We start from the raw sequence: 8093 nt of genomic DNA, 5'->3' as shown, positions 1-8093 counted from the left end.
AGCTAGGAATGGTTTATACTTTGCAGTGGGTTGAATGGTCTTCCCAGGTGGTTCAGTGGTAAAGAATCTACCCGCCAATACAGGAGATACAGGAGACGTGGGTTCAATCCCTGGGTCAGGAAAATTCTCTGCAGAAGGAAATGGCAACGTGCTCCAGTGTTTGTGCCTGGGAAATCCTATGGACAGAGGAACCTGGCAGGCTATAGTCCATGCGATCGCAAAAGAGTTGGACACGACTTAGTGACTAAACAACAACAAGAATATAAACAACAAGAGCTAAGAATATAAACTTGACCTGGCCAGACCTGTGGATTCAACTCTATCTGTTGTTGCAAGTGACAGGAAGCGTGTGCACTGAACCAGGCCAACCCAGCGCCTGTAAGAGGTGGGCGTGTTAACACTGATGGAGGTTAACAGTGAAGGTGCTGGCAGAGATCACGTGCTGGTGGAGGTCACAGACAATCTACCCGGAGGCCATAGACAACGGCTATTCTCATCCTGCCCACCCATCTCTTCCCGAAGCCTCCCACTCGCCTATGCATTTAGCTGTTTTATAGTACACACATCAAGGGTGTTAGACTGCTCTTTGAAAAATTGATTTTTTTTTTTCTCATTTATCACCAAAGGAAATCAAACATCCCTCCCTTTTTAGTTTGACAGCAAGCAATCCTGGCTTTGCTGCACTTGGCAGGAGGGTCCAATTTGCGTGGAGCCCCTGGACGGCCAGCTCACACCTGTGCCATCAAGCATCAGGTGCCCCTCAGCAGAGAGAGCACACGTGTAATGTTAGAACACAGCTCTCCTCTGAATGCAACAATGTGCGCGGGTGTCAAGTGAGGTGTACCGAGGAGGAGAGGGGCTGTTAGAAGGAAGACGACACACTTGTCAATTTCTCTAAGCCTCTCAGAGCCTGAGACACAAATCATTCAACTTCCAGATCCATTTCAATGACACCAGCCCGGATAACACCCATTTCCCCCATGTTTTTCTGTAATGAGAATGGCAAAGTCAAGCTTCTTTTGAAGTAAATCCTTCTGATATTCCAACAATCCTGTTGGCATTGGGGCTTGCCAAGCCAGCCTCTCCTGGGAGTTGATTCTCATTTTTCTGTGTTGCTAATTATTATCCTAATTGGCATTAATAACTCACATTTATTGAGTGATTATTACACACCAGGCACTATGTTAAGAGTTTATGTTTGCATCTCATTTTGATCTTCCTAAGGACTCAATAAGGTACATCCTAATCTCCGTCTTACAATTAGGAAACGGGCTCAGATAAGCTGTTAGTTACCCAAGTTCACATAAATAATATGTGGCAGAGCTAGGATTTAAACTTAGGTCATTGTACTCGTTTCCAGTGGCTACCACAACAAATTATTACAAACTAGGCGGCTTTAAAAACAAATGTTTAAAAATAAATAAATAAAAAGAAAAACAAAAACAAATGTTTAATCTCTCACAGTGCTGGAAGCAAGAAATCTGAAATCAGGATGTTGACACAGAGAGGGGAAGGATGAGGGGAAGGGATAGTAGGGAGTCTGGGATGGACAGGGACACACTGCTATATGTAAAATGGACCAACGAGGCACAGGGAACTCTGCTCAAAGTTATGTGCAGCCTGGATGGGAGTGCAGTCTGGGGAAGAATGGGTACTTGTAGATGTATGGCTGCGTACCTCTGCTGTCCACCTGAAACTATCCCAACATTGTTGATATAAAATAAAACATTTTTTTAAAAAAGATGTTGGCATAGTTGTTCCCTTGTGGAAGCCTGAGGAAGATGAACCCCCTGCCTCTCTCCTGGCTTCTGGGGACGGCTGGGATGTCGTGTCCCTTAGCAGGTGGACGTGTCACCCCAGTTTCATTCTCTGCCTTCACTTGGCGATCTCTCCATGTGTCTCTGTGACACTGCTGATTAGACTTAAGGCCACCCTCATGAAATGTAACTTTATTTTTTTAAATTGTGGTAAAATACATATATATAAGAAAACTTGCCATTTTAGTCATTTTTAAGTGTTAAAAATGACAGCAATTCAACAGCATTAATTACACTGAGCATCACTACCCTTTCATCACCCCAAAACAGAAACTCTGGATTCATGAAGCAATAATTCATGTCCCTCTCCTCCTAGCCCCTGGCAAGCTCTATTCTGCTTTCAGTCTCAACGACTTTGCCTATCCTAGGTCCCTCATGTAACAGGAATCATGCAATACTCATCCCCTTTGTGTCTAGCTTATATCACTTAGCAAAATGCTTTCAAGATTCATCCATATTGCCACGTGTATCAGAAACACATTCCTTTTTGTTGTAGAATAGTGTTCTGTGGTTTCATGTTCCTTGGATAAGGACATGTTGTGCCTCCATCTGTTGATGTATACTGGGTTTGTTTCTACCTTTCGGCTGTTGTGAATAATTCTATTATGAACACTGGAGTACAAGTTTCTGTTTCTTTTTTTCAGTTCTTTAGGGTATAAGAGTGAAATTGCTGGGACAAATGGTAATTCTATGTTTATCTTTCTGAGGAGCCACGGTACCGTTTTTTCACAGCAGCTGCACCATTTTACTTTCCTACCAGCAATACACAAAGGTTTTAATTTCTCCACATCCTGGTCAACATATTATTTTCCAGTCATTATTACTATTAATATAGAGTACGACCTCATTTTAACTGAACAAATTACATCTGGAAAGATCCTATTTCCAAATACTGTCACATTCTGAGGTTTGAGTAGATACGGATTTTGGAGGGATGCTATTCAACCCAGCATTAAGTAACCCCAGGTTAAGAATTTGCTTCGTAACTTTAGTCTTTATGTATTCCTCAGTTGATGGCCAGGTGACATTATTCCTCTCATTTTTTGCCTTTGTAACATGCTCAAAGTAAGGTTTAATTCTTCAGATTATGAGGTCTGTAATAAACCGAAATGAATTTTTTTTAAAAAAGAAAGTATTTTCTCAGCAGCACCCTCCTTCTTGTGAATGCTATTGGGAAGACATTGAAGAGGGTGCAGTGGTGAAAATTTTAATTTCAGAGATCCAAAATAGTGAATAAGCCCCTGTCTTGGTTGTATAACATACTCAGAGTTACCATGGAACGCACTTGTTAGTAGTATTATAAATAAATATTATTTCCTTTCTCCCTTCCTTTATTACCTAATGTATAGCTTAAACTCCTATGAAATTCTATAATTTACTTCACTTTTATCTGATTCTAGGAATTAGCCAAATATCTCAGCAACCTTGAGGCAATCCCCAAAGTCTTTATTATCAGTCCGTGAATAATAAAGGTTGTTGTTTTTCAGTCACTAAGTCATGTCCAGCTCTTTGCAATCCCATGAACTGCAGCACCCCAGTCTTCCCTGTCCTTCACTCTCTCCCGGAGTTTGCTCAAACCCATGTCCATTGAATCGGTGATGCCACCCAACCTTCTCATCCTCTGTCATCTCCTTCTCCTGCCTTCAATCAATAACAAAGGTATTATGGACATTTACTTCCCTGATGGCTCTGCGATAAAGAATCTGCCTGCCAGTGTAGGAGACCCGGTTTGATTCCCAGGTTGGGAAGATCCCCTGGAAAAGGAAATGACAACCCATTCCGGTGTTCTTGCCTGAGAAATCCCACGGGAGAGAGGAGCCTGGCAGGCTACAGCCCATGGGATCACAAAAGAGTCAGATATGACTTAGTGACTAAGCAGCAACAACCATATGTGTGTGTGCACACAGAAAAACTCAATTATACTAATAACAATGGAACCATCATCATACAAAGCAGAATGAGGAGTTACTAAAAAAAAAGAACTGTGAATAAGTTCTATTTCTTTTTAGTATAGAGCTGCTATCTAAACTAAAGCAAGGCAGTTTTGCTCAAATCCCTTAAAACCCTTCCTTAATTCTCCTTCACCTAAAGGAATCAAGTCCAAGATTCTTAGTGCAGTTCTACTGTTGTCTCCCAAGGGGCAGTCCACTCTTGGAGTCCACTAAGGATCACATGAAACTCCGTACCAATAATGTCCAGCTTTGCCCAACTGGTGACCTCCTATTTATTCTTTGAGACTTAGTTCAGAATTATTATCCCCCCAGGAACTTTAATTACATAGTCCACCGTCTCTGGATCAAGTTACTCTGTGCTTTATTCATATTTCTATCATAATTTTCATCAGGTTCTATAATCCACTTACTTGAGAACTTCAGGGCAGAAGTTCTGTTTTATTCATCTCCGTGTTCCCAGTGCTGGATTCATAGTAACTTCTTGATAAATGTTTATCATTATAATGAGTCATTCACTTGACTGTTTCCCCCCACCGCTTTCCTGATGTTCATTTTGTCTGCTTGGAAGTTATTTTTAAACAGAGCTCAGGGAATTTTCAAGTTTGTAAGGCCAAATTCTTTTAAAATCTCACAGCAATACTGGGTATTCTAGAGGTAATAACCTCGCATTTAATCCCCAGTTCAGGCACAACAGAACTGTGTCCCTGTGCTCTCGCAAAAAGCAAAAATTGCATTTATCTCTCCTACCCATCTTGCTACAAACCAGTCACCTGTCATTCTCTGAATGTTCACCTTTGTCCTTGGAGTTTGCTCTTGAGTAGCTTAAAGGAAATCACTCTTCAGAGGGAAAAATAAATAAGACCAAAACAATCCAAAAGACCCAGACATTCTTGGTGAAAGATATTGATCCACTCCCCTAACCGAAGCTGGATAATCTCCAGAAAATGGAAACATCAATGGAAAGATAGATACTGCAAGGCGCCATGGGAATATGGCAGTGACAGGGGAAAGGTTACGTCAAGGAGGGGCCAGAGTCCTTCATTCGGGTGTTTTAGGTCTACAGGTTCTTAGGTTTGCCTGGAGCACAAGGACTGGCTTATATTCTTTCTGTCCCCCTCCCAGGGGGTGCTAATGGTAAAGAATTCACCTGCCAATCCAAGTAGACATAGGAGATGCGGCTTTGATCCCCGGGTCAGGAAGATCCCCTGGAGGAGGGCACGGTACCTCACTCCAGTACTCTTGCCTGGAGAATCCTGTGGACAGAGGAGCCTGGCGGGCTACAGACCATGGGGTCGCACAGAGTCAGACACGACTGAAATGACTTGGCACGCACGCACGCACACTCCCCCAGCACCAGACGGCCATAGAAACTAAGATATGGTACTCACTGCACACTCACCATTCAAAGGAAAGTAGCAAGTCTCTAAACTAAGCTTTTTAGGGCGAGAGAAAAAGGAAAAATGAGTAAGAAGAGCAAATGGCAACAAAGGAAAAACTTCACTACTCAACAGAACTGAATAGCAGAAACTACAGAGAGAGATTTAAAAATATCTATTAATGGCATGTGGATAAATCTACACGTTAGCCTCTGAACTGTTACCAGCAAATAATTTGAGAGTGATATGAACATTAACAATTTTTTTAAGTAGAAAAAACCAATACCTTGACACCAGGTAGGTGGGAGGGGGCAGAGAAAAAGGGTGGGAAGTCCACGTGCAGACTTGTGCAAGCTTCCGAGAGATGGGAGCTGGCAGGGCTGCAGACCTGGAGGAAGGGAGGAGGAGGGGTGGGTGCTAGAATGGACCGGCATTTGGGGAGTAATGGGTGGATCATTTCTGACTTCAGAGAGACATAGTGATTTTCTTATAAAATGAATCAATTCTATGAAAGAAGGGGGAAATCTGATCTAGTTATTTTGCCCAAATAACTGGGTCAACGTCTGAGCCATGGCCAAACCGACTCCAAGTGACCTCAAACGAAGGACCTTAACTCCTTGGGATAACTTTCCTTAGGATCAATATGGACGTTCAAAATCCTAAGGTTTTAGGGTAGGTATATGAAAATTTCTCCCATAATTTCCCCAAATGAGGAAGAGCCATTCTAGTAGACACTTACTTTGGGAATCCTTTCCCAAATATCTTTTATTTGTTTGTTTGTTGTTGGCTGTCCTGGGTCTTTGTTGCTGCACAGGCTTTTCTGTATTTGCGCCAAGCAAGGGCTACTCTCTCGTTGTGGTGTGTTGATTTAGTGCGGTGGCTTCTCGTTGTGGAGCACGGGCTCTAGGGCACGGGCTCAGTAGTTGCAGTTCCCCGACTCTAGAGCACAAGCTAAATAGCTGTAGCACATGGGCTTCATTGCTTCTCGGCATGTGGAATCTTCTCGAATCAGGGATCGAAATCACATCTCCTGCATTGACAGGCAGAGTCTTCACCACTGAACCACCAGGGAAGCCCTCCCAAACATCTTTTGATCTTGCCTGATGCCCCCTGAGCAGTGAGAAGTAACAGGCTACTGCGAACTTAACACAGTACCAGGATGTGAAAAAGAACAGGATTGCAGTTCCCCCACCAGGTCCGTGTGACCTTGGGCAAATCTCCGGGTTTTAGCCAGCTCCCCACTCTGCAAAAATAAGTAAATAAAGAAAGAAAAGAGTCGAACCTAGCGGGAGAAGGAATGAATTAATGATTGTTAAGCACCTTGGAAACCAAAGTGCTATTTAAATGCAAAATAAACTGCAGGATAACAAGTTCACTTTGGCTTCAGGGAGAAGTACTGTCAACTGCAGGAGCCATTAAAAGTCACAGGCTATAAAGTAGGCAGTAAAGTGGGCTTTGTTCAGCTTTGCCCTGCAGAATCGTATAACCTTGCCTGAAATTCACTGTTAATCCCAGTTCGAGAGTGATCAGACACAGTTCATCCACGACCAGAAAAGCCCAGGCAACTCAAGAGGAGAACTCTGCCTGCCCCTCAGCGCTAACCTACCCTCACTCCCACCGGGGTCCCTCATCCCACATGGTCTCCCACTTGGTCACCCACGCGGTCACTCCACGTAAACAGCCTGAACAAGGAGGCGTCAACATTACCCTTTCAGAGGCGGACTTGAACGCTTAGTTCAATTAAATAACTTGCCTAATATTACACAACGCATTAAGTGCAGAGGCAGGAGATGAAGGAGGTCTGCCTTGTGGCCTGCCTTTCTGTGACAATGACAACCTTGTGTCTCTGCCTCCCATCCTATCCCCTCTAATCCACTCTGGTCCCCTGAAAACACTAGTGCGGCCTATGATCGTTGGGTTACTGCAACACTTGGAGCAAACTCCTGACAAAACAAAAGAGAGCATCAATTGCTTTTATTTCCACAGCCCCTTATGGAAACTCCTGGTTTGCTTGAAAGTCTCTGGACTAGAATTTAGGGAAGGGGAGTCGGGGGAGTAGATATATATTTTGTGCTCTGTGATATCATCCTTAACTTCTAACCCTGTGGAGAATGTATTGAAAAAGGAAGAAGTCATATCTGACTCTTGTGACCCTATGGACTGTGGCCCACCAGGCTCCTCTGTCCATGGGATTCTCCAGGTAAGAATACTGGAGTGGGTTGCCATGCCGTCCTACAGGGGATCTTCCCAACCCAAGGATCAAACCCAGGTCTTCTGCATTGCAGGCAGTCTCTTGCATTGCAGGTGGATTCTTTACTGACTAAGCTACCAGGGAAGCCCCATATATTCCTGAAGTCAGTCTGAAATGTTAGCAGGTTATCTAACCTCCAATGAGCTCCTCCTATTAATTGGATAGAAAATACCATGTTCCCAGGTAATTAGCAACGACTGATAAACTTCAGAAGGGGTCAGATGGGTCCTTCAGATTACCCGTGAGGACTTCAGACACCTCTGGCCACTATAATGCAAAGCCTGGATAGATTAGAACTTGGAGAATTCTGTCATTACGCAGGACTGTGGTCAGCAGGCCTTCAGGAGAGTGTTCTCCTTGGTGACCTGGTGAGAGACCCTTTCCCTCCATGGGAACTAGGGGTGAAGGGTTTGGAGGAGGCATCTGAAGGAGCCAGAGTCATTTTAAATCATCAATGTCAAGTATTTTTAAGAGACGGAGGAGGCATCTGTGAGTGTTCCTTGGAAAATATGGCCATTTGTCGGCTACCTGGGAAGGGAATAATGTAAAAGGATTAGGTGACCTGGAAACAGCTGGGCCAGGTAAGGACAGATGGCAGAGGGGTCTGTGGCCCTTGGGGAGGGCAATGAAAACCTAGACAAGAGGACAGACAAAACCAAAAGGTGGGAAGGAGTAGCTTGGTGCTGAGTGGCTGGGG

This window comes from Dama dama, chromosome 7 (genome assembly GCF_033118175.1).
Source record: "Dama dama isolate Ldn47 chromosome 7, ASM3311817v1, whole genome shotgun sequence".
In the NCBI taxonomy this organism is placed as follows: Eukaryota; Metazoa; Chordata; class Mammalia; order Artiodactyla; family Cervidae; genus Dama; species Dama dama.
Note: the sequence above shows the minus strand (reverse complement) of the source record.